The sequence below is a fragment of the Pongo pygmaeus genome, chromosome 1, assembly GCF_028885625.2.
Source record: "Pongo pygmaeus isolate AG05252 chromosome 1, NHGRI_mPonPyg2-v2.0_pri, whole genome shotgun sequence".
NCBI lineage: Eukaryota > Metazoa > Chordata > Mammalia > Primates > Hominidae > Pongo > Pongo pygmaeus.
Window position 1 is genome coordinate 32,447,749 of NC_072373.2, and position 27,991 is coordinate 32,475,739.

At 40.3% G+C, this 27,991-nt stretch overlaps 1 protein-coding gene across 5 annotated transcripts in view; it reads left to right on the plus strand.

The window, feature by feature from the left end:
- The window catches only part of ESRRG (estrogen related receptor gamma), a 592,692-nt gene that overhangs the window by 144,663 nt on the left and 420,038 nt on the right, over nt 1-27,991 (plus strand). For all 5 annotated transcript variants that reach the window (XM_063672170.1, XM_054442396.1, XM_054442407.1 and 2 more), the window contains exon 2: nt 7,401-7,492. The gene's annotated coding sequence lies outside the window, so the exon portion shown is untranslated. The remainder of the gene's footprint in view (nt 1-7,400; nt 7,493-27,991) is intronic.

Sequence of the window (27,991 nt, forward strand, 5' to 3'; positions counted from 1 at the left end):
CTAAGGATAATTTCTCTGTTTCTGATTATAAAAGGAGTTGGATGTTGGTGTCATTCCCTGTGAGAGAAGCAAAGAAATCAGGCCGGGTGTGGTGGCTCACACCTGTAATGGCACTTAGGGAGGCCGAGGCAGGCAGATCACTTGAGGTCAGGAGTTCGAGACCAGCCTGGCCAACATGGTGAAACCCCGTTGCTACTAAAAATACAAAAATTAGCTGGGCATGGTGGTGGGTGCCTATAATCTCACTACTCAGGAGGCTGAGGCAGGAGAATCACTTGAAACCAGTGACCTGAGATCATACCACTGCACTCCAGCCATGGTGACAGAGGGAGACTCCCTAAAAGAACAAAGAAAGAAAGAAAGAAAAAAGAAAGAAGGAAAGGAAAGATATGGGGGGAGGGTGGCCTGTGTTTTAAGAACACAACGTTAAAATTTAAATGGATGCTCAGATCTTAATTGGCTAATTAATCGATATTATTGGTAGACCAGTGGCTGTATATCCTTTGGAAATTTTCACTATTAGTTGTCAGCTTTTGCTGGCCAAAGAATCAGGCCATATAATGATCAGTTTGATTTGCTCTTTCCATTCTGTTTGATCCATGCAGATGTGGGTGTGGTGTTCCTGAATCACGGTGTAGTGGTCCAGATAGCTGGTCAAGACATGCGAGGGCCTATGCTGCAGCCCAGTTGCTTTTGTTGTGTGTGGTTTTGTTTTCAGAAGTGTTAAAGATAAATAGCACCTCTTGAACTGACGATTACTCTGAGTCTTCACTGTAAAGGCTTGGAGTTTCCTATGAGGTGCCTGTTGCTTGGTTTTACTTGGGAGGGTTCTGATAGCATCATGGAGACTGTGGTCTCTCTACGATTCATTTGGAACACAAGCTGAGGCTGATCAAAACCTAAAGATGAATTAGATCTCTGATTTCTTGGTTCTAGTTAGTACTGGTTTATTTTACATCAATTGCCATTTTTGGAAAGTACTAAAACTGGTAATGACAGACTCAGGTACTGAGGCTTCTCAAAAAGTTAATTCATTCATTTAGTAATTAACGAGCTGTTCCAAGGAGCAGCTCTCCTCTTCCCATATTTCCTTATGATGGTGAAAAGTAAGCTCCTCTGAAACTAACTTTTCTCCTGCCAGCCATCTCTGTTGAATTTTTCCTTAACTGTGGTCTGCCAAAAAAACAGAATCGAGGCTTGGCACACCAGTTTTGATCAGACCAACCATCAGAATCATAATGTCCTAAGTACAAAGCCCACTAATTGAATTTCATTCACTGGACTGAAATACAGCAGCCAAGGCAGAGAACACTGTCGGCTGTTTTTTATGAGGTGCAGTCTAAAGTCATTTTTTAAATGTGAGTGATGCAATTTCTTGTATTTTTCATTTAAAATGCTACTTGGTAAACAGTGTTTCAGATTAGCGTATTTGTAATTTAAATGAAGACAGTACATCAAGCTGAATCTGAAAAGAAAGGAGAAGTTTGCGAAATGATTCCTTCCTCTTTTTGTGTGATCTACTGTAGAAAATAATAAATAGATAGGTATAGAGGGGGGAAGAAAGGTTTGTGGATTTTAGGAGACAAAATTGAACCATTTCTGAAAGAGTCAGTTCCAATAGCTAAATCTTTGTTTTCTTCAAGCACACTAATAAATTCTGCCTAATTCATTTTTTATTTTCTCTCGGGGTCTGCTTGCAGATTTGCCTCAACAAAGGAAGCATCATGTTACATCTTTTAAATAATTGATGGCTCTCAGTTCAAGCCAGCTTGAAGGAAATTCTGAAAATAGGTACTGATTGAGCAAATGCCTCCTTCCTTCCCACATTCCCTTCCTCAGCACTCTCTCTTCTCATCTTTGTTTAACAAAACCCACTTTTTCCCCCCCTTTTTTTTCTTTGCCTCCTTGGTTGAGAGCAGAGGGTGCTTTCATTTGGGTTTAGGCTTTAGCTAATTCTTGGTATTGCTCTCATTTATTTCACATCATTCTATTTATTAAAGATAGGGGGAGCTGTTAATTATAAGCTGACTGATCTAATGAAGAGCTTTTAATTAATCATCAGAAGTGTTATGTCATAATAACCACTGGAGACGGTTTGTTGGAATTACAAGAAAACTGGGCTTAGAGCTTGTCCCTCTAAATTTGCAGTGTGTTATTCTCCAACCGTCAAATTACCCTGGAAGCTGGGTCAGCTGCAGCCTTGCCCAGCTGTTCTTGTAGGTTCTAATACTGTGAGTTGATCTCTGTTATTCCCCCAGAGAGAGAAAAGCATCTCTATTTTACCTCACTCTTGGTGTCATTAGCAGTTGTCTAAGACTTGGAAAAGCCATTACCACTTTCAGGCAGATATGGTTGGTAGAACATTAGACTGGTCTATTGTGATTCTGGCTTCTAGTCATGACTTTGTAAGTCACTTTGCCTTACAGGACTTCCCTTTCCTTACTGGTAAAATGAGGGCTTTGGAGTGCATTATCACCAAGATCTTCATCAACATAGTCTTCTTGCATTCTCCAGGGAAAGGGATGATAAACCAAGAAGAACTTGCACTGCATTTGATTTTGGGTGCATTAATGGTATTCTGACTTTGAGTGAATGGAGATCATGTGCTCCTTCTTTATTAAACTTCCTGTTTCTTTCCATCATGTTTCTTTTCTCTTAGTCTTTCATTTATGTCTTCTTCTCTTATTTATTTCCCTTCCTTTTCCTTCCTAACTTTTCATGTTTCCAGCATTAAAGTGGAAGGAAAATGATTGGTAAAGTGCTAGACTCAAGGATCTTGGCCAACTTAATGAAGAAATCTCTTATTTTAAAAATATTTTGTCCTCACAGAAGAGCTTCCTCCGTCAGAGTTTGCATCAGAAAGTAGCCAATATTATTGAATTTGTGAAGACTAAATATAGAGTGGCAAATATCAGGAGATCTAAATCTGGAATTGTATACTTGACCTCAGTTTAACTGGAGGGAGCCTTACATTGTACCCATCACTGAAAAAGCTGTATCTAAATTGATGGATTATTTTCCACTCTCAAAACTATTTCATAATCTTTGAGGCACTTTTCTTTTCAAAAGATGCATCACATAGATTATATCATGACATTTTATCTCTTAATAGAGCAAGTTTCCTGGCAGGGGGGAGGTGAAGTTGTCTTTGCCCTAAATCTCCCCAGCATCCAGTAGCTTGCTTGTATATCCTGTGCCTGCCCAAGATAATCCTGCCTGATTGCCTTTATTGAAATCCTGAAAAAAAATCTTCAAATAATCAAACCCACATGAATAACATATGGTAGGGGATCTAGAAAGCTGAGGAATTTCTTCTGTTTATCTTCTCCTGGCTGTACACTAGGGTCATCTTCAGAACGATTAAAGGAAATATGTGTTTCCCTTTTAAAAATCTTTACTTGTGCTATCCATTCACTTTTTGAGAGTATATGCTGTTCAGGCTTTTGTATCTGTGTGTAGTAAGTAGATTACAGATAAACCCTCACAGTAAGATATACTCCTAAGGTTTTGGAATTCAAAATGTGTTTTTCCCCAAGGACAACTGGGTGAATGGCTGGGTTCCACTGTCATGCTACCATGTTTCAGGAATATCATGTGCTAAGTGGCTTCTCCTTTTATTGGAATATCTATTCTTAGAACCCGTTTGAGACCTGAAGAACAGATCTTTCTTGCTCTGTATTTAGAGAGGCAATTCCCCTTCTAAGAAGGTTCCTGCAACAATGCAGAGGCAGCTGCTGGTGATGGTAGAGAGTGATGATAAGGATGGTGTAAGTCCTCTTGCCTTGGGGTCACTGACTTTGTGAGTGAAGGGATACTGGTAATTTAGTTATCTATATTTGTTTTAAAAATATTCTCTGGGATAGGAAAGAGAATCCAGAGGCTTCCTCTTCCTATCTCATACTACACAACCATGGTAGGGCAGATCATTCACGTTGCAATACATGTGAAAAGTGCACCCTGGGAATCGTGCAATGCAAAATCCAGGCAACTGCACTTGACAATTCTTAATCCTGGATTTTTTTTTGTAATAAGTTTATATGCCCAATCTTAATAGTTAGTTGGGCATAGGATAGGCAATCATCAGCTTACAAAACAGTTGTGAGTTGTGTGTCAGTCTACATTTTAAAACTGGTTATTCAAAAACAAAAATTGATAACTGAGACCTAATTAAACTAAAGAGCTTCTCCACAGCAAAAGAACTATCAAAAGAGAGACAACCTACAGAATGGGAGAAAATATTTGTAAACTATGCATACTACAAAGGACTAATGTCCAGAAACTACAAGGAACTTGAACAATCGAACAAGAAAAAAACAAATGACCCCATTAAAAACTGGGCTAAGAACATAAACAGACATATCTCAAAAGAAGACATACAAGTGACCAACAAACATATGAAAAATGCTCAACATCACTAATTATCAGGGAAATACAAGTCAAAACCTCAGTGAGATACCATCCTACACCAGTAAGAGTGGCTATTATTAAAAATGAAAAAATAACAGATGTTTGTGAGGTTGTGGAGAAAAGGAAACATTTATAACTATTTGTGGGAATGTGAATTAGTTCAGCCTCTGTGGAAAGCAGTTTGGAGGTTTCTCAAATAACTAAAAACGAACTACCATTCAACCTAGCAATCCCATTACTGGATATATACTCAAAGGAAAAGAAATTATTCTGCCAAAAAGACACCTGCCCTCATATGTATACCACAGCACTATTCACAATAGCAAAAACATGGAATCAACCCAGGTGCCCATACGTTGAGGATTGGATAAAGAAATGTGGTACATATAGAATATGGAATACCATGCAGCCAGAAAAAAGAATGAAATCATATCCTTTGCAGCAACGTAGATGCAGCTGGAGGCCATTATCCTAAGTGAATTAACACAGAAACAGAAAACCAAATATTACATGTTCTTACTTACAAGTGAGAGCTAAACATTGGATAGAAACAGACAAAGATGAGAACAATAGACACTGGGGACTCCAAAAGAGGGGAGGGAGGGAGGGGATCAAGGGTTGAAAAACTTTCTGTCTGGTACTATGTTCACTGTTTGGATGACAGGATCAGTAGAAGCCCAAATCTCAGCATCACACAATATACTCTTGTAGCAAACCTACACACGCACCCCCTGAATCTAAAACTGAAAATAAAATAAAACAAAATAAAACTGGTTGTTTGGAATTTAGGATATTTGCAGATAAGGGAAAAAATGAGATAAATAGTAGTGCATTTCCTGGGTTACCCACAAAATTCTTCTCAATCATATTGTTACTGATCTTCTAAAGGCCGTTTACAATCATTTTCCCCCCCTATTCTTAGTAAATTACTTATAGTATTGAATAAGAAATCTTTTACCTGGATTGGTTGTCACCATTTAAAACAAGATTTATCTGGGGAAATGTGTACTGCATTTTGTAATAAAAGGAAATCATAGGGGTAACAGGAACTGATTCCACACACCCTTCCAATGCCCCACCGTCTCCCCTCGCCCACAAACCGAATCTCCTGAGTTGAATGCCTCTGCTTAGAGATAGTTGTTGGTGTGGGATCAGAAGGAGAACTGGTTCCCAAAACCATTGTTTTAACGTTAACATTATTTCAAATTTTCAGCCATTTCAGAAATGGGAGTATGACAAGTTGTAGAGTTTAAATGTTAACTTGAAATCTACGGCCACACTGGCTATGAGCATTAGCAATATTACACAGAAAGCAGCCATATAACTGTTGAAATCAGCACCTGAAGGATTTTTCTTGATTCCAATCCTGTTTTTGTACCTCCTGAGTCCTGTGCTTTCTTTTTAAAAAAGCAACAACCTAAATTAGGTCTTCTTGGGCTTCTGACCCTCTAGTGTCAGTTGGGTGGGTCCTCTCCTAGTGTTTCTTTATACTTATATAAATTACAGCTTTTTAACAGGCTCTTATGTTCACAATCCTAGAAAATAAATAGGGTTGGATTCTCACATTCGAGTCATCTTACTTCCTGTCTCTCTCATGAGTGTGTTTGAAACACCATCCTAGTTTTATATGTAAAGCACCCTCCTTTCTTGATTCTAGACCCTGTCAAATTCCAACCTACACTAGAAACCTCCTCATTCTCTTGTCTTAGTTGATCTTCAGCTTACTTTATGCAAGAAATTATTTTAAAATGATCCCTTTGTTTTCTAGTATTCAAATTGTTTCTGTTTAGCATTACAGTAAATTACCAAGATATGATTCCAATTGCTGGGTGTAGGGGGAAGTTGGGATTGAAACCTCAATCTAGTTTATTTGTCAAGCATTTTACTTTTAACCTCATTATTGAAAGAAAGTGGGAAAGCTATCAGTCTGAAGGGTGTCTTTAGTGAATAGATTTAGAGGTCCCTCTGAGGGTCTTCTAATGCAATACAGGCATCTCTTTGAAGTGTTCACTCCCCAAAGCGTACAGTTACCACATTCATGCCTCAAGGGATGTGATGCAAAGTGGCCTGGTGCCACCGGAGTAATTATTTTCTCCACATCTTTTACTTAATAAATTGCACCAGAGCGTGCACCAAACAAACTGTCACGGGCATTCCAGCCTCCTGTTGGTCACAACCTTCTCTTCTCCCTTCTCACCCCCTCAGCTGCAAGTTCGGCACAGAATTTCCCCGGATATCCAAGGGATTGCTTTGTTGCTCTGAACAGTCTTTTTATATTTTAGTAAAGATATGAGAAGCATTAAGTTAAATCATATGGAATTGCCGTTTTTGTAGGTTGAAATTGATAGAGTAAGAGCAACTTCATGAGGTTCACCCCGTAGCTTCCTCTGATAGACATCTCCGTAAAACATCATTAGTGTATGTTTAGTGAAAACCCACTTGGAGTTTATTTAAAATAGAAGCTTCAAGTTTTTCCACTTAGAAAACTTGAGCCTCCCTACTCACTCTCTTGTATTTTTTTCTGAAGATCAGAGAAATAGGACACAAAGCCTTCACGTTTGGAGAAATGCATATATTTTGAGACTAATGTGAAGTAAGTAAAAAGTCCCTTGGTCTTGGAAGAATTTTTTTTTTCTGAAAGTTATATATGGGTATTATAATGGAAAACACTTTGAAACCCTAACCAGAGCATTTGCTATAAATAAGAGAGGAGCGGAAGATTAATAAATCTGATAAAACTGAGAAGGAAGAAATCTTAAAATAAGAAATGAGGACTGTACCTTCATTGGAGTGTTAATACAGCCCTGAGTGTATATATAAGAAAATCAAAGACTTGCTAAAGGCAGAGCATACTAAGTCATAGCTATTAATGTGTGCTTAACTCTATTGCCTGGGAGATTTTATTAAATGCAGCGGCCAAGAAAATTGACCTTACTTTTTTTTTTTTTTCCTTTTTTGGGTTGGATCCTTGCTCACGTCACGTAAATGAATAGAGCTGACAATTTACTGGTTCATCAATGAAACAATATTAAATTATGAAGATGTAAGGAAAAAATCCTACGCTAACACTGTCGCAGTTTGAAAGGTAAGCTGCTCCCTACAAGATTAGGAGATATTAATGTTCTTTTAAAATCTACATAACATAATGCCACGTGATACACATTAGAGGGTTAAGTGGCCCCTTGACATCTTTGACTACTATTGTGGTGCTGGCAAGTATTTCATAGTAAGGTACAATGTTTTCTGCATTCTGACTTTTAAAATGTAAAAACATCATTTTAAATGCTTTTAAAGTGTTTTTTGTTTGTTTGTTTGTTTTTGTCTATGTGTAGGATATTCTGGCAGATTGGACTTTACCGAGTGTGTGTTGTAGTGAACATGTAGGTGCTTTGGAAAGGTTTTGCCCGTGTTTCTACTGATTCACTATACTGACCAGTAAGCTGAGGTTGTGAAAGTCAGACTATTTCTTAATTCTTGTCTTTTGGTGATGCCTAAGAAGTAAAATATTACTCTTCTTTACGTCTTGTCCTGTGTTTAAGATAGGGATCCTTCTCTTTCTAATTCTACCTTCTGTGAGCTTGCTAAAAGTTCTTGGTATCCATTAGATTCCAATCGAATACCCATTTCTTTCCAGAGATATCTGTCTACTTCACTCCATTTTTGAAGGGAAATTATGTAATACTAACATTCCCAGGTTGCCATCCATTAGTCAATTAATATCCTAGACCCAGGTCCTTCACTTGGATCCATGAACTCTGTTGTAGTTGTAATGACTGTCATACGAGGATCATAGCATGGAAGGATTCTTTTGTTGGAGAGTGTCTGTGCATTCATCATACTCTCACATGGGTTTGTAACTCAGGAAGGATGAAGAGCCACTGCCTCCTCTAATGCAGGATCTCTGATGTATTAGCTACTCTGAGTTCCTGCTGCAGAGGCCAGCGCAGAGTAGGTGCACAGGAATCCATGTGCGCTCACTGCCAATGATGCCTTTCAATGGTGCTTGCTACTGAACCCTTTGGAATAAGGCATATTTTTGAACAGCATTCAGCAGACTCCTGCTTCAGTGTGGAAAATGGCACTTTAGAAGTTGAATTACCTTCTTCATGGCACCCAGGTTGCTTAATTTGCAAATTGAGAGTAATTTAGTCAGCGGGAGAATATGTTTTCATGTTTGAAGTCCATTGGAATGAATTTGGCATTCTCTCTGCTCCTTCAGCTTGAGCTATCATAAAATGGAGTTCTGGCCCCAAATCGTTCAGTTACATGATTCTGGGATATCATCTGTTGTTTTGCATAGCATCAGTTTAGTTTTAAATATTGGTGATACCTACATCTACTTCTCACGGACTACAGGTGTGCCCTGCTTTCAGAAAACTTGGATATGCTTCAAATTCATGCTTCCTACGCCACTGCATGAAGGGGCAATGATTTGTACACTAAAAATAGATTGACTTTAAAAAATAATTTATCACAAGATTCCTTTAAATAACCAACTCTCTTAGAGCATTTAAAATATGATTTGATTTGAAAAATCAATAGCTACATGCTCAACTTTTCAAGAACACATCTGCTTTGTAATGTGAGGTGGGTGAAGGCGGGGGCACCGAGCCACAAGGAATGAGGGTCTTAAGTGAGCTGAAGAGGAATTAATTTTAATTTAGAAAAGAATTTGCTTTTCCAGAGTTTCCCAAGAAAAACACCTTCACCTTTATCACCTCCAGAGTACATAAAGAAAAAAAAATAATAAAGCAGGCCAATTTCAGTTTGGAAAAGGTAAATCTATTTCTTTGGTGGGTCACATTCTGCATTATGCATGTGTGTAAAAGTGAGGTTTGCTTTGATCCTGACTGTAAAAAGTTTATTTTTAAACTCAGACTGGGCAGGAATCCAGCGATGCTCTTTCCCCTGCAACATCCTGGGTTTCAGGTCCCCAGCCTGGCGGAATGCAGCTAAGCAGCAGGAAGTAGTTGAAGAGTGTAGAGACTTGATGGGTGCTGAGGTTTTTTCCCCCCTTCCTCCCCTCCATTTTTGAAATTCAAATTGAATGCAATTTTCAGCTCATTTGAGCCAGAATATACTGTTGCTGAGCTTCAGTGGCTCTTAAATTCAAACTCACAGGAGAAAACAGATATCATCTGTCACAGAGGGTGGGAGAGAGAATACTCCCCGCATTTATTCACAGGAGGCAGAGCTCTAGTAACTAATTCAAACCTTTCTAACTAATTGACTAATCACTCACTGGCAAACTTATCAACTAATCAATGAAACCTTTAGGACACCCATCTTATGTAGTCTGGGAGTAGCTACCCCCTTCCTTTAGAAAAAATTGTTCAAGTCTATTTTTATATCATTGGTACTTTAATATCTTTTTGGCAAAACGAGGCAGAATATCATGGCAATCTTTTTTTTTTCTGCTCTTCCTGACTATTTTTATTGTTTCCGTCTTTAATGTCTTTGTCAATTCTATTTATTTATGACTGAGAATTAGCAGAAAGCTTATGGCTGGCTAAGTGGAAAAAAAAATTTGAGTTTTTTTTTTTCTTTTTTTGTTACTATACGGAGTACTTGAAAAATATCTTTCTTTCTTGGGGGCAAAGATAAGAACCAATTACAAGGGAAAACCCCACTCTTACAGTTCTTGAGTTTGCAAGTGTGGCGAATCTGCAGAGTGGATGTTTCAGAATGGCTTGAGAATGCCTCTTGGTTAAGTTGTGCCCCTGGGTATGTGCCCAGGGAATGCAAATAGATTTGAGCAAATAACAGTCTGAAATTTCTCCTTTGATTTCAGAAAGGGTGCAAGGTGGCAATCTTGATTCTGAAATGTAGGTTATATGATTTACTGCTGATGCTTGTCCTTGAGTGTTTTAGTATAAGCCAAAATTTACATGGGGATATGAAGGCCATTAGCTGTCTCTTGCTGTTTGTCTTCTTCTCCTTCTTCTTTTTTCCCTCAAGGTCCATGAGAGACAAGTTAATTATGATGTTATTTCAAAGTAAGTAGAAGTAAAACAATTTGATCTCTAAATACTATTTTTAATGAAGTTTGTTCTTAGCTATCATACTTGGAGTTTAAAATTATTTTACATAAAGTAAGTATATGGTCTGGCCATATATATTTATAATTATACTCGTGTGTGTGTGTGTTTGCGTGTTTGCTTGTGTGTATGTGTGTGTGCGTTTACCCATCCCCAAAGTCTCTAAGAAGGTGACGGCAGGAACATCCAAATGGTGGTCATTTTCACATTAATAGTCATCAACCACTGTATTCTCTTAATGGTAATATGCTTGTGAATTAGATCCTTCATAAAAGACATTTATTTCATTTCTTTTATAAGAATGATACTGACATGCTAACTTGTTTTCTCATGATTATACCTCAGTACAAGCACCACAACCATATTGTTGTTTCTTGGACATATGGTACAAGAAGCCAAACATCTACTATGAGGTTGTGATTTATAAAAAGAAATATATATTTGTTCTTCGTTGCCCCCACAACACCCCCAACCTTCACATTCCTGACTACAGAGCTCTTTATCCCTTGGAATTTCCTGTTTGACAGGAGTGTCTTTCATTCTATTGAGGTGACTTTTGGAGGGCTCCCAAATGGGTTTTGGTCACCAGAAAATACAAGCCATGATTACAAGCTTGGAACTTTCAACCATACCCCTCATCCTCCAGGAAGGGGAGAGAAGCTGAAGATTGAGTTAATAATCGACCATGCCTACAGGATGAAGCCGCTATAAAAATCCTTAATCTGGGCCAGACATGATGGCTCACATCTGTAATCCCAGCACTTTGGGAGGCCGAGGCAGGCAGATCATGAGGTCAGGAGTTCAAGACCAGCCTGGCCAACATGGTGAAACCCCATGTTGCAGTGACCCAAGATCATTCCACTGTACTCCAGCCTGGATGACAGGACAAGACTGCATCTCAAAAAAAAAAAAAAAAAAAATTCCTAAACTGTGGGAATTCAGTTTGCAATTTCAGAGAGCTTCTGGGTTGCTGAACATGGGGAGCTTCTGGGAAGGTGACATGCCTGAAAAGGGCTTGGAAACCCCATGCCCCTTCCCATATACCTTGCCCTATGCACCTCTTTATCTGGCTGGCTGTTCATCTGTATTCTTTATCATATCCGTTATAAATATAATAAACCAGTAAAAGCAAGTGTTTGTCTGAGTTCTGTGAGCTGCTCTAGCAAATCAGTCATACCAGAGAAGGGGCTTAAGGAAACCTTGAATTTATAGCTAAATCAAACAGCAGTTGTAGGTAGCCTACAACTTTCAGCTGATGTCTGAAGTGGAGGGAAGTCTTGTGGGACTGAGCCCCTAACCTGTGGGATCTGATGGTGTTTCCAGGTAGGGAGTGTCAGAATTGAGTTAAATCGTAGGACACCCTGTTGGTGACCACTGGAGAACTGACGTGTGGGAAAGCAAAAGCAAGCCCACACGTCTGAACACAGAAGTGTCTGTGTTGAGTGTGAGAGTAGGAAAAACAGTTTAATTTTTCCTATGTTATTACACCTACATTAACCAGGAATCTACATTTTCAGCTAATTACTAGTTATTAGAGTTTTAGCTTTTCTATTAAAATATCTTAAATTTTCAGTTTACAAGTAATTACTGAGTGCTTACTACATACCAGCCATTCATTGTGCTAAGATTTATAATGTATAAAACAGTGGTTCTCTAACCTAATTGAAGTGGACATTGGAGGTGAAATATCAAAAGAGTCACCAATACGCACTCTCCCAACCCCTTCTCTCAGTGGATAACCACTTTTTAAAAAACAATGGATATGGTTTGGCTGTGATCCCATCCAAATCTCATCTTGAATTGTAGCTCCCATAATTCCCATGTGTTGTGGGAGGGACTGTGTGGGAGATAACTGAAACACGGAAGTGGTTTCCCTCATACTATTCTTGTGGTGGTTAATATGTCTCATGAGATCTGGTGGCTTTGTAAGTCTCACAAGATCTGATGGCCTTTCTCTTAGCTCTCATTCTCGCTTTTCTGCCACCATGTTAAGACATGCTTTTTGCCTTCCGCCATGATTGTGAGGCCACCCAAGCCATATGGAACTGTGAGTCCTTTAAACCTTTTCTTCAGAAATTACCCAGTCTCAGGTATTTCTTTTTATTTTTGAGATGGAGTCTCATTCTGTCTCCTAGGCTGGAGAGGAGTAGAGTGATCTTGGCTCATTGAAACTTCCACCTCCCAAGTTCAAGCAAGTCTCCAGCCTCAGCCTCCCAAGTAGGTGGTATTATAGGTCCCCACCACCACATCCGGCTAATTTTTATATATTTAGTAGAGACGGGGTTTCGCCATGTTGGCCAGGCTGGTCTTGAACTCCTGACCTCAAGTGATCCACCCACCTCAGCCTCCCAAAGTGTTGGAATTACAGGCGTGAGCCACCACCCCCAGCCTCTGGTATGTCTTTATCAGCAGCGTGAGAACAGACTAATACACCAATATCATATAACTTTGGGAGAAAGAGTTGGGAGAAAGGATGATACACAAAATAATCAGTAATAAGGATAATAAAATACGCATACTGAGCTGCTAAATGTATAGTATTCTTCAAAATTGCTAACAGAATCGGGCAAGGAAAGGGCCAGTGGGGTGCTGACATCCTGCAAGAAGGCATTGCAGGGTTGACAGGCCAGGGGTCAGTGGAGGGAAGATGGGGGAGCAGACCAGGAGGGAGGTAAAGCTATAGTCCAAGGGAGAATGCAATTGAGGAATACAAGTGCAGAGCTCTTGAAGCAGAGAGTTCAGTGATGCACCAGAGCCTGTTCTTACTAAGAGAATCACTTGTTAAATTTCTAGGAATTTTGTGATCCAGTTATAATTTAATTTTATTAAAAATTGAATGATATGAACATATAATAAGTCAATATATTAAAACCAAAAGTAATAAATACTCCAAATTAATCACTTTCCAATTATTCTTCTTCACCACATTTTGGTTTTATCCATGTTCTTGAGGTATGGAAAGTCTAGAATACTGCACTGCTCTGCATCTCCTCATCAGCTCCATGTTCACCATGTCGTGTTGGTAGCTCAAATCAGCCATGGAGGGAGTGTTTACACCACAGAAATTGACAGTGTCCCAAATTTTCAAATGAAATTTTTTTTTTCATTTGAGAGCCAGTTCTTAAAATTTACCAGACGAGCATGGGGTGGGAGTAGAGGTGGGGCTAGAAAATTAGAAAGCCTAAGTGAAAAACTTTGAGAAGGCAGGGCTACATTAGAAAAGTGGCTCCATCTCATTAAGTTAGGCCAATGGTTTATAGTCCATTTAGAAATAATTGGGAGCTGTTGTCTTCCTTTAAATACTTTTTTATTATAATTAGCATATATTGTCAATATAGAAAATTTGGAAAATGGGAATAACAATGACTATAATATTTTCTATATGTTTCACACTTTTTAAGTGCTTTAAATATAATAAATCATTTAATCCTGGAAACAGTCCTATGAGGTAGTTGCTGTTATCCTATTTCAAAGATGGAGAAATTGAGTTACAGAGAAGATAAAAGCTTTGGCCAAGTAGAAGAGCTGTGATTTGAAAGCAGATGTTTTAATTCTTGTGGTCTTACTCCTGTAGGATAGTTATCTAGAGTAGGATTGCTAAGCCAAAGTGTATCTATATTTTCAATTTTATAAGAAATTTTCTGTGGATCTAAAAAAATTACATAAATTGGCTGGACATGGTGGCTCATTCCTGTAATCCTAGCACTTTGAGAGGCCAAAGTAGGAGGATTGCTTGAGGCCAGGAGTTTGATACCAGGCTGCACAAAGTAGCAAGACCCTTTTCTCTACCAAAACAAAACAAAACAAAACAAAAAGCCAAGTTTGGTGGCATGTACCTGTATCCCTAGCTACTCAGGAGACTGAAGTGGGAGGATCACCTGAGCTCAGGAATTCAGGAATTTGAGGCTGCGGTGAGCCATGATCACACAACTGCACCTCAGCCTCAGGGACAGAGCAAGAGAGACCCTGTCTCTAAACACACACACACACACACATGCACACACACACACCCCTACCAAAGTTGTGCGAGGACGCAATTCCTAGTTACCCATGGTTCTAACAGACTTTACTTTTTGTCAGTTTATTATCGGGAAGTAGTATCTTACTTCAATTTGCAATTTTAAAATTATTAATGAAGCTGAAGATCTTTTACAATTTTATTGGTCATTTGTATCTTCTTTACATGGATTTACTGTCTTGCCAATTTTTTTTTCTATTGAAATCTTTTCATTTTCCTTCTTTGTTGAAACTTCTTGTGTACTAACAGTATTAACCTCTTTTTCTTAAATGTGTTTTAAAAATGTTTGCTTATTTTATTTTTACCTTTTTTTCACCCCCAAAGATGGAGTTTCACTCTGTCTCCCAAGCTGGAATGCAGTGGTACAATCTCAACTCACTGCAACCTCTGCCTCCTGGATTCAAGCAATTCTCCTGCCTCAGCCTCCTGAGTAGCTCGGATTACAGGTGCACGCCACCATGCCAGGCTGATTTTTATATTTTTAGTAGAGACCACGTTTCACCATGTTGGCCAGCTGGTCTTGAACTCCTGACCTCATGATCTGCCTGCCTCAGCCTCCCAAAGTGCTGGGATTACAGGCGTGAGCCACTGCGCCTGGCCTTATTTTCACCTTTTAATTTTGGTTTGGATTATCTTTCATGATAGAAAATAAGTCAAATGTATTTATTTTGTGGTTTTTTTTGTGGTTTCTCATTTTTCTGTCTTGATTAGATTGGCCTCTCCTCTGAAAGAAAGAAAAATAATTTTTTTATTCTAAATATTTTGTACGTCTTTTCAACATGATCCCTGCTTCCCACAGCTCATAGACAAGTTGGGGAGATGACTGCAGAGCAAAGGGATTTCTGCTTTGTGTGATCAGTGCAGTAAACAAGGGTGCTCAGAGTCCCAGGAGAACCCTGAGGAGGGCACCTGGGCCAGTTGGGCCAGTTGGGAGGCGGGGTGTGGCTGGTCCTCCTGAGAGCAACATCCCAGCTGAACCTCTAAGGCTGAGGCAGCAGGGGTGGGAAGATTTCCAGGGGAGGGAAAGAGCAAGTCAGGGAGCTGGAAAACTTTGAGAAGACAGAGTCCATTTTCCAGAATAAGGAAGGAGCAGTTTCTCAGTGTGGGTCAAAGGAAGACATTTTTCATAGGAAGGGAGAATTATTTTCCTGAATTTCTCTTATTTTACACAAAGGGTAGGCCAGAGAAAGGTATTTTAAGCTGAAGACAAAGAAAGCTCTGCAGGTGAGATTAGAAAAAATGAAATAATAAGTCAATAAGGGTAAGGAATACCTTCCCCCAAAATAATTAGGGATGGACAAGGGATAAGGGTCCTCATATAAGAATTAGGAGAAACGTGCATATCACCTTTAATATCCATGTACCTTCTCCTAGTTGCTTTGGGACCAGACAGTGACAGGTGCCCCCTCACTGAACTTGGCCATTAGCCTCTCAACTTCCAAGCCCCACATCAGCCACACTAGGATAATATCGCTTAACATGCCAGCTTTCCTTACAAAAATCACATGAGTTCCCATTATCTCTGGTGAGATCTGTCGTCGTTGGGCAGTTAAGCTCTCCACAGCATTATCCCATCACCCACTTCTAGTTGCTCTTCTTCACTTTAAAAATCGTAATCATTGTGGAACCTTGTGTGTTCTACAGACAATGCTTCCCATTTGCAGTTCCTTCTTTTTGGGGCCTTCTCCATTACTCTTTAACAAGCTAACTGGAGTCCCATTTATCTTTCAAGGCTTAGCTTAAATGTCACCTCCTTCCTGTAGCCTTTCCTGACACCTTGAGCTAGAAGAAATCTAGATGTTGAAGTGTCTGTCAGTACTATTTAAGACTCATGCTGAAACAACAACATATTATAGTGCTGTATTTCTACAGGTTCTTAACTAGATTGAAATTTCTGGAAGTACAAGAACTATGTCTTACAAGTCTTTGCAGTTTCCAGGTCTTTAACGCAGTGAAGTCTCATCCACCCTGACAAAGACTAGAAGACTGAACTCATCTCTAGAAACAGACCCATGGGCAGCAGAGGCAAGGGCAGAGAGGACACTCACAGAATAAACAGAATGTAAAGTCAGTCTGAAAATGGGGGGTTGAAGCTTGAGGAGAGAGTAATTCTAAATAAACCTCAGAAGGAAGTCAGCCGGGGAATGCTCAGGGGATGAATAAATGGATCACCTGGTATTCATGGTGGAGGGCAAAGTTGAAGTTAAATAGAATGAATTGGTAATGAGCCATGTTCACATCTTCCTTTGCACTTGAGAACCAAAAAGCAATATGGATATAGAAGAGACCGAGAATATCTGAAGCAGAAGGAAAGAGGTTAGAAGGGAGATTAAAGATGCAAGAGAAAAAGAAGGATGTGTGAGAAAAGGGAGAAGTGAGTCAGAGAAAGGTTCTTCGAAGGGGATGTGAGTCAGAAAGGAAGATGACATATTAAACTTGGCAGAATGTCCATGAGGTGAGGACAGTGGTGAGGGGTCTCTCCTGGACTCAGAGAGGAAGGATGCCCAATGAAATCAGGTGGTGACTAATAACTTAGATAAGGTAAGAGTGATACAGTATGGGTGTTAGGGGGTTTCCTGAGGGCTGGAAATCAGGTACGGTTTCTATGAGAACATGGGGAGGTTGATGGCAGGACTGGCACGGCAGTTGTGCTTGGAAAGGGATCAGAGATGTAGCATTTTATAGTTGAATAGCATCATAAAGCAGGAAGAGACCTGGGGGGTCTGGTCCAATATTCTCATTTGGCATTTAGGACAAAAAGTCTAAAAATCTTAATGCCATCTCCTAGGCCCCCTGTGGTCTGCACTTGCCCACCTTTCAGGCCTGATCATGTACTTCTCTGCTTTCCTAAACTCCTGCAAAGCCAAACCACCTGTGATGCACTAGGCCTTGCGTTCTTTCTCATTTCAAATACCATTCTCTCTGTCTGGAATGTTCTTCTACAGACTCCTTGTTTTTTTGCCCAACTCTTGTTCAAATTCCAGGTCTCAGCTTAAAAACATTTCTTCCAAGCACTCCCTCTCCCAACTCCCCTCCACACACGCACTGGGTCAAGTCTTCATTATATGTTTCCAAACATTCATTTCCTATGTTTAAAATTTGATGGGAGATGTATTGCCTTTTTGATGGCCCCTTTTCTCTTCTGGGTTGTGAATTCTATTGAGTTCCATCTTTTAGTATTGTACTTGTCACAGAGTAGTTGCACAATAAATATTTCTTAAGGGAAAGGAGGAAGGAAGGAAGAAAGGAAGAAATTTGCATGACCAACTTTCACCACCAATTGTTAACAGAGCCTGACAAGTGTCTTCTGAAACAATCAGGTGTGACTTGAACATTCACATTCAAACTTGGGAGACCAGTGTGGTTTTATTTCCAGTATTTTTTTTTAATTGTGGTGAGAAAATTAACTACTTTAGCCGTTTCTAAGTATACATACAGTTCAGTGGCATTAAGTGCATTCCCGTTCTTGTTCATCATCCATCTCTAGACATTTTTAATAATCTCAAATTGAAACTCTGTACCTATTCAACAATAATTCCCATTTCTGCTCCCCACCTGTCCCTAGCATCCCCCATTCTTTCTATCTCTATGAATTTGACTACTCTGGGTGCCTCAAATAAGTAAAATCATGTAATGTTTGTCCTTTTGTATCTGGCTTATTTCACTCAGAGTAGTGTCTTCAAGGTTCATCCTGGGTGTAGCATGTATCAGAATCCTAATCTTTTCCAAGGCTGAATAATATTCCACTGCATGTAGCGACCACATTTTGTTTTTCCATTCGTTCGTTGATGAACATTTGGATTGTTTCCATAGGAGAACATTGTTTTAAATCCTAAAATACATAATCCTCCATGTAATCTAGTAACTTGGGTGATGGTCAGTGGCATGCAGCTGGAGGATTTAATCAGGGAAGGAAAGGATAGATGGAAGAATCATCAATGTGCTTAGGAAAGTCATCAAAAATGTCCGCGAACATGGAGGCTGTGACAGGAGGAAGAGGAGATGTTCCCAATGGGTCATGGCAGTCTTGACGTGAAGAAGACAATGAAGATGGATGCTGTGAATTTCTTAATGATAGTAAATATTGAGAAGTGGGGTTGAGAGATGCTCCTTTTTTTAACCTTCCCTCGTTATTGAAATGGAAGAGTGGGATGGCTAGAAGGGGCAGAAAAAAGTGAGACATCCTCTGAGAGGAGACACTGGGGAAAAGAGGTTAGAAAAAGTGGAGGCTAAAAGGGAGTTTGCCCACAGATATTTTACAGGGGAAAAATTCAATGGTGAAGGAAGAGTCAATCAATTCAAAGCCATTCTACAAATTTCATGCAGGGAGAGCCCTCAGCACAAGACTGATGCATATCTATTCTATAATTAACAACAATATGAAGGAAGAGATTCCACGGTCACCATTAGGTTTCAATCCCTTATGGTCAAGACTTTCTTCTTTTTAACTATTTAGACTATTTTAGGCCCTTTTCTTCTCTTTGTCTTTTCAGTAACTGGAAAAGAATTACTAAAACTCACCCCATGAAAATCCCTCATGTGCCTAAATTCTTTCGAAGTTAAAGATTGGAACTGGATTAAACTCTTTTCCCTTAACAACTTCTTAGCTACAGTTTTCTAATCCTTTAATGCCCTTTGAATCGTCTGCTCTAAGTTCTCTTGGGTTAAAGTACACCAGTAAGAATAGCCAGATTTCGTCATATCCCGTGCAAAGCCAGTGCTCTCCTATTCATGATCTGGGAGCCCTGTCCTGCGGTGCCAGCATCCAGTATGGCACCAGTCCTGCCTTGGAGTAAAAGAATGCCATATTCCTGAAGGAAATTTCTCAGCCTGCAGAGAGGGGCCTATGGCGTGCCTTAGCCATCAAGCTCAACCTCTCAGCCTAAAGGCAGAGCAAGTCACTTTCCAAGATATGGCTGGCCCTAAGATTGTGTTAGCCTTTTGGAAGTATTATCCTTTTTCTTTCTACTTCAGAAGCTCAGCACGTTGGCCCATTTCAAGTTGCCTCTGATCTTTAACTGCTGCTCCTCAGCTCCTTGGATCCATCCTTGGGGATATTCTCACTGGTCACTTTGCAGAGCTCCCTCAGGCCAAGAAAGCCTCCCTCGCTTTGTTTCTACTTAACCCTTGCCCTTCAGGGTGGTGAGGGGCCGTCTTCAGGCTCCCTCCCTTTTAGTCTATTATTACTTGCAGGTGATTAGCAGGTCCCTTCTAAGCAAAAAGGAACATTGCCCCAGGCACCGCATTCCCATAGGCTCTTGCCATTTTGCTACAAAAGAGAAAAATCGAGCCTTTGAAGAGTGTATATACACTATTCATGTACTTAGAAAGAGAGGAGTGTCTATAAAATTTCAGGAACAGCATTGGATTTTACTCAGTTATCAGACAGCAGAACTCTTGAGTTATGGTTCGGATTGCTTTTGCAATTAAAAAGAAGCAGTTACCATTTCTAAGCATCTAGTCTTTTAATAAAAGTTTATTTGAGAATTTCTCTCTAGACACTAATCCCCCAACAAGCTGTATTCCAGTGAGACAGAGTGTCCATGAAATATAGTAATTGGGGCTCTGTTGGGCTATTCTTTGTGCAGGGAGAGCTCGCTTAGTGACAGCGTGCTGCATTCAGCATTCAGCATTCCACCCTGCGCTCCAGCTACTCATTTGACCAGATGAAAGCTTCCTTCTCTACCTCAATCCTCCAAGCTTTTTTGTCACCTACACTGCTACCTTCAGATCCCCCAGGGGAAATATTATATGCTTCTTTCAACATCTTGAGCTACTGTCCCCAGCATTAAGTGAAACATTATACTTTTTTTTGTATCTCTATGGCTGCAAGTGCAATGTCCCTCTCAGACCACAAAAAAAGTAGCTAGTTCATTTTCCAGAGTTTTAAATGGCTAGTTTCTCTCCTATTATTTTTCATTGAAAAATAAAATTTTAAAAATAAACATAACTTTTTCCCCTTCGCTCCTCTGCCAAGTAAATATTGCCAAACCATTTGGTCTTTGGTCTCCATGGATTCACATTTCATGTGCAAGAGCCACAGGAACGTAACAGGAGGGATTTTTTTTTTTTTTCAAAGGTGTTCTCAGTTTTCCTGGGATGGAAAGTGGTTGAGCTGAAGTACCTGTTCCCACAGAACAGGCCAGGAAACAAGTCCTCTGTCTCCTTAGTTTCTTTGGCTCTGGATTTAATTTTTTACTCAGTTAAGAGAGTGTGGTGTGTTCCTTAGAGCACCTGGCCAAATTCATCTGATCTGGTGTTTCCCAGGTGTGTGCAGATCTGTGGAAGCAGCAGCTTGAGGGCAGGGGCCTGGCATCTGTGTTCTAATAAGTGCCTGAGGTGCTCCTTTGGGTCTGGCAAGTCTGGAAAACACTGGTCCATCCGTCCCAGCATTTTGCTTGCAGACCTGCACCAGATTTCAGGGCTGTATGAGGGCTGTGGAGTTGTTTGTGTGGCCTTTTTCTCATGCTCGCTCAGATTGTTTTCTCCTGAGGTGATCATGAACTGTGAAGAGCAGACCCACTTTGGTTTTTTCTGGAGATAGAGTGTAGCTCTGTTGCCCAGGCTGGAGTGCAATGGTGCGATGTTGGCTCACTGCAATCTCCACCCCCCAGGTTCAAGTGATTCTCCTGCCTCAGCCTCCCAAGTAGCTGGGATTACAGGAGTACACCACCACACCTGCTAATTTTTGTATTTTTAGGAGAGACAGGGTTTCACCATGTTGGACAGGCTGGTCTCAAACTCCTGACGTCAGGCGATCCTTCCTCCTTGGCCTCCAAAAGTGCTGGAATTACAGGAGTGAGCCACCACACCCAGCCGAGCAGACCCACTTTGAATAAGCCAGAAAAAGAGGGAGCATTCTGCCCCCCCAAAAAAAAACAAAAACCCAACCCCTGTCCCCCCAAAAGCAGAAAAACCTCGGGGGCATGTTCTTCTCTTGTATTTGAGAATAACCTTAGAAGGTATAAAATTGAAATACTCCTTCCGGGAACCGCTGCTGTCTCGCTTGTCTCAACATGTTTGTCGTTGTTGTTGTTGTTGTTGTTGTTTTTGAGACAGAGTCTCTCTCTGTCACCCAGGCTGGAGTGTGGTGGTGTGATCTGAGCTCACTGCAACCTCCACCTCCCAGGTTCAGGCAATTCTCCTGCCTCAGCCTCCCAAGTAGCTGGGACTACAGGTGCATACCACCATGCCCAGCTAATTTTTGTATTTTTAGTAGAGACGGGGTTTCACCATGTTGGCCAGGCTGGTCCTGAACTCCTGGCCTCATGATCTGCCTGCCTTGGCCTCCCAAAGTGCTGAGATTACAGGCATGAGCCACCACACTTGGCTAACATGTTTTTATAACAACAGTCATGCAGCCTGTTGAACCATCCTGTTTAAGTCCCCAAACCTTTGTCTCCCTGCGGGAGAACTGCCTGTGGTTCCTATTGCTTGATAAGGTGGCTCAGAAAAGAGACCTGTTTCAAGGACCTGGAAATCTTCTTGGGTAAATACTAGCAGATGATACAGAAGAAAACCAGGAAGCTTTGGGGTATGCTGGGGAGAGCTACTAGATGTAAATATGCATAAGAAAGACCATATACTTTTATTATCTATGGAGTAAGTCAGGCTAGGGGCTGAGGAACAATTGAAAACAGTATCTTGGGTACATAATGAAGTTTTAGAGTTTCTCACCTCACCCGCTACAGCTTCCTGTTTGCCCAAGTCACATTTCCACCCTGTCATAAATACACCCTGGCTGGAGCTGCAAACTCTATCAATAACAACAAAAAGCCATGACATGAGCCTTTCCTGTATTTGCAACACTCTTTGGATTGCCATGGCAACAATAGTTTTAATTATGGAGAGGCAAAATGATAACTTGTATATCAAATGTGGCTCACTTTTCCCTGTGGACAAAACTCTGATTTGAGAGAGGCTTTCCATGTGGATTTTCCTTCTAGGCTGGATTTTATTATCTGCTCTAACAGACAGCTCTTTTGCTATGGAATGAACCAGAAGAAGCCGAAGCCCTGGCTGAAGGGGCTGATGGACATTGGCCCTTGTGGAGGCGAATTGGACCTTTTGATCTCGGAGGCAGCCTGATGTGCTTGTCACATGTGCATTTAAGAACCAAGTGAGCCATTGCTCTCGAGGGCTGCTTTTGGCGTCCCCTTTCAACCAGTGGAAATCTGCATGTTAGGATAGAGACTTGCGTGAAGTATCATCTGGTAATCATCCTTGACAATGTTCAGGATTATGCTGGAGGGACAAACAAGTAATTCCATTGCAGTAGCAGTCATGGAAATATACAAATCATAGCAGCTTTCCAATCAGAGCTATGGAGGGGGAGATGTGGGAGAGAAAACCTCTTCCTCTATCTGCTCCCCCTGCCCTTCATTTCTGGATCCATTTGCTCACTCTTCGAATTTCTCATCAGGTTTGGAAAGGTATCACACCATCTCTAAATAATTCTGGGCTCCCTCATTTTGAAAGCTCTTGCAAAGCTAAATAATCTTCTTTGTAGGTAAACATAAATCATTGTTTACCTTCTTTGCTCCTTGAGTAGATCTTTTGATACATTCATTAATTATGGCCACTGCCTGGTGGTGCAGTGATGGCTGAGTCACTGCCATGAGCATCTTCCCTGGAACACCCCCATTTCTGACACTGAACCCGAAAATCCAATTCAGTGTTAAAGAGGCCCTTCATTGTGACACTGGACAGCCAGGTGGTCAGGCAAGTAAAAGAAATATGCCTGAAAAATGCAGCAGTGTGGTTGTAGGAGTGAGGGTGATGGAATGATGCTGTCCTTAAAACCTGCTGCCACTGTTTCTAATCTCTGGCAACCTCTGGAATAAGATCTTGATCCTCTGCTCGGATCTGCCGACTCCACCAACAGTCCAGTTAATCACAATCCCAGCTTTTGAAGGCTAGAACACCCATGCAGAACTGTGGAGTAACAGGCACCATGGTTCTCATTTCTAATCCTTTCCCACGTTATTTTTTTGAGAAAAAAAAAATACACAAAAGTCCCAATTTTTGGTAAATCTTGCTTAACGAATGACACAGTCTCTGTGTTTGTTTTGTTTCCACATTCAGGGAGCTTTGCAGCTATGATTTTGATTTTGGAGTTTAGGCACGTTAATTAAGCCTTTGTATGAAAGCAGAGGGGTTCTGTTTCTTGTTTGTTAGTTTAATAAGATTTAGTGTTAAGAATGGCACTGAGAATCTGTCAGAATTAGCTTGGCTGCATACGTGTAGCTCAGTGCTTTGAGACCCTTGAAATGTCTGTTTTTAGGACATCAGCAGGGGGCTAATGAAAAGGCTTTGTTGATTTTAACGAATTGCAAGCCACTGTAGCCAAAATAAATATAATCTGCTTTTTGGATTAGTTGTCACAGATGATTTTACCTACTAACAGTGATTAAAGAACCCGAGTGGACCAGAAGCATAGCTGCTCTCTGGTGACTCTTGCTAAAATAGCAATAAACAGAAGTAAATAAAGACTTAGGGCATTAGTTATCTTTAATAAACACTGACACCAAATATACAGTGTGCGGGCGTGAAAGGGTAGGGGTGGAGGCTTAGGGAAGATTGGGGTGTCAAATACCTGTATGGCGCACAGCAGTATGGCTCTTGCTGCCAGAAAAACTTACAATTGTTAACAACAACAGAAAACCCACAGGAAACACTAAAGTGCTTGCTGGTATTGTTCATGTGTTGTAGTTGTGGTTCATTAGTAAGTGGTTAGAAACCCAGGGCTATCTTCTTGTTTCCCAGCTCCTTTTCCAAAGCCAATCCAATTCATTGCCATTCTGCTCTCATCTTCCTTCGGACTCGGGGACCAAAGTTGAAATCCTGCAACTATAGGATTAGAGTATGAAAATGAAGGAAGTGTTAATTACTTGTGTAATTATTAACCTTCTTGCTGCAGTAATTCTACCTAGTTATTGAACAGGCGACCAGCACTATATCCTTCTTTGTATTTTTCTACCCTGATGAAAAGAATGACTTGCCCCCATGGAAAAATCTGATCCTTAGATTTCCCCAGGAAAGTCTCAGTCTCGGTTTTCCCTCATTACTGCTTAACTGCAACTCGAAATAAAAAGGTTGTGTCTGAAACCCTCTTAGGCAGGGCCTGGGAGTGCTGGCTGAAGGATGCCTTTAGTAGCCAGAAAAATTATCAGGTGAGAGAAGCTACAGTTTTTCCTATTATTTTTAATTTTATCTAATGTTTTAAAAAATGCTGTGTACGCTTCATCTGTGATGGCAAACCAAGTGACAGTCAAAGCCTTCCTTAGCTTCTCTTTGCCCTGGAGGGTAGATATTATTGTATCTGTTTACAGGGGCAGGGACTGGTGTGCCCAAGGTCCATGGTGAGTCATAGAAAGAACCAGCAATAGATCATGGCCTTCCAGTTAGTTCCTGGTGGTAACCGGGGTGTTATCCCACTGATGACTGGCCCAAAGCAGTGCACACCCACTCACAGTTTCAAAGATTATAACCTTCACCCTCCAGAACTAGTAGCTGTCATTATTAAGGTTTTACCATGTGCCAGGCAGTGTCCATTATAGATAGCATGCCATTTGATAATTCACAATAAATGTGTTCATCTCGTAAATATTTCTTGAGTGATCCCAAGTACCAGGTTCTGCTTTAGAGATACAGCAGGGAATAAAATTAATACAAATTGCTGCCCTCCTGAAGTTTTTATTCCAGTGAAAGGAGTTAAGACAATAAATGCAATAAATTTTAAAAAATTCATTATATTAGAAGGTGGTAAGTGCTATGGAGAGAAAGCAGAATTGCAATTCAAAATGAGTGAAAAAGCCCCACTGAGCAAGTCATCCTGCAGCAGAGACTTGAAGGAAGTGAGTGAGCAGCCACCTAGGTGTCTGGGGAAGAGTACAAAGTGAAGAAGTGCAGAGGCCGTCACCAGAGTGCTGTAGGAGGATTAGGGTAGGTCAGAGTAAATAAGAGGTCAAGTTCATAGGAGTTTGCAGTCCATTGTCAGGAACGTGTCCTTTACTCTTTGGGAGATGGGGAGCCCTTGGGAAGTTTTAGACAGAGGCTTGACACTATATCTCTTACATTTCAAACCCTGAGAAGTAGGTAATGTTATCCTCATCTTACCGATGGAACACAGAGGGAGCGCAGAGTAAGTTCAGTTAAGTACTTGAAAAAAGTCACCATGTGACTAAGAGGCAGAGAACACACTGTCTTACTCCTCCACGCTGCTACTACTCTCCACCTCCTGATGAAAGATGTGTCTGGTATCTACGTGATGTCTTTCTTACCATCAAATGGGAAAAAATCTTGCCAACTTTACTTTTTAGATGATATACTCTTTGAATATCTGGATTCAAAGTCATGTAGTAATTGGACCATCCAGGATACCATTTGTATCATTAAGTTTAGTTTCCAAATGAGACAGCAGAGCTTAGGGAAATCTTTAAGTTGGGTAAAACTGCTTGAGGTCACATAAGCAGGTAGTATTGGGTCTGGGATTTAAACCTAGTTCTGCTGCCTAACTCTGAGTCGTGTACCTTGCTCACTGTATAATGCTGCCTCTACGACACTAATAATTTTAGACACTAAGATGCATTAAACCTATGTAGGGAATGAGATGCCTGTAATAGTGACCTTTTCATGCAACTCCTTCCCTCAACTTCTTCCTTCATGTTCCAGGACAGATCCTGGGGCAGATGTTCAGTTATGTGCTGGATCACATTGAAATTCTGTAGCTAGAAAAGGCAGCAGTGTAATAAGTGAAAGCATTGTGTTGAAGTAAGTGTTTGGGGACTGTCCTTAGATTTCATTTGTCTCAGGAATTTATTTTCCAAATCCTACAAACCACCACAAGGTGATATAAGTCTCTTTCTTTGTACATCAGTAACAATCTATTCTGGCTCGTTTCTTTTATGGTGAACTTGAAAGATAAAAAGGCATCATTAAATATTCTCATCTAATTCTTATTTTGAATGTGAAAGGCTATGCCATGACCGGCAAATGCAGGCACACAATTGCACCTACAGAAAAATATGCGCACACATACACACTCTCATACATTCACACACAACTAGAGTTCTCTATTTTCTAGGTCTTGTTTGTAATTTTGACTCATGTTGATTATCTTGATCAACCCTATTTGAACGATTTAAATCATTATTTTCCCTGACTGGAGTCCATACCAGCTTCTGGACATGACTTTTTAAAGAAGGCTTTACGTCCACAATCTTTAGAATTTTGATGGACTAAATAAACCCTCTTTTTGTAGTGCGAGCACAGCATTGCTCTTTTCCTTCACTAAATAACTTTGCATTTCAACCTTGTATTTTCTGTGAAGGAAACACTGCCATGTGAATGAATGATGTATTATACAACTTCATCTTGCTGCAGGCAAGTTCTTCCCCAGTGCATTTCTGATGTTCTCTTGTATCGTAGTGCTACCCTTTTGTAGGCTTCGCCTGGCATCTGCCACCATTTCCCTGAATAACATAACAAGATACCAGTGATACTCAGTCTTAGACTTATTAGAATAAAATTTAATGCAGGTGCTCTGTTCATTTTCCATGGACTCTTACTTGGGTGTCTGGCATTTTGAAATAAGAGGAAGTAATTATCTTGTTCTCCTACCATACACTGACAGGTGGGAGGGACCCAAGCAAAAGCATGGTTCTGCTTAAAATTCAAATTAACACCCGGGTCAGGTCTGTGGTGGTATAGAAACATGATATTTCTCCTCCATGCAAGACTAATTCGGATGTGCAATGTGAGTTTTTCTTGTCTGATTTCTAGAGAGGGGGCCTAGCTGTGGTGATGAGCTGTTTGTTTTTTCCTCGAATTCTGTAAGAGAAGAATAAATAGAAGATATTCTGTTTTAATGCCTTATTGAAGAAGCAACTTTGTTTACTAGAAAACATTGTTAACCTAGCAACAGATTTACACTGGTTGGTGTTCAAATTTCAGAGCTACTTTTCAGCCCAAGCCTGAGTGTTCTAGCTGTATGATTGGTCTCCTCACCAAAGCCTTTGAAATATGATGTTTCTCAGTTCAACCCCCAAAGTGCTGTTCCTAAAATGATTAACATTTTGACAAATTGAACATAAAATTATCCGTGCCAAGTGGATGGCATTTTCTCTATGAAGGGAAAGACTAGTATCCCTTGCTTAGCAGGTGACTTGGAATTAGCAAACCCTTGGCTCTAGGAGAAAGAGTATGAAACCAGAGCCAATAAGCACGTGAGGCCTCCCGTTTGTGAGTTTCAAAGTTATGGCAAGCTAATTTCCCATAGTTTCCTTAGTGGCTGGATATAAGTACTTTTACTCTGAAATGGAAACATTAGATAAGGAAGTGAATTTATACAGGTTTATATTTGAAACTGACATAAAAATATGTAACAGCTAATACCAGATATTAAGTATTATCATTAATATTTTTTGTAGTTTATAAATGTTATATTATTCATTTGATATTCATAAGTGTGTGATGCAGGTAGTATAGGCATCATTATCCTCATTTTCTAGATTAATAAATGAGTTCA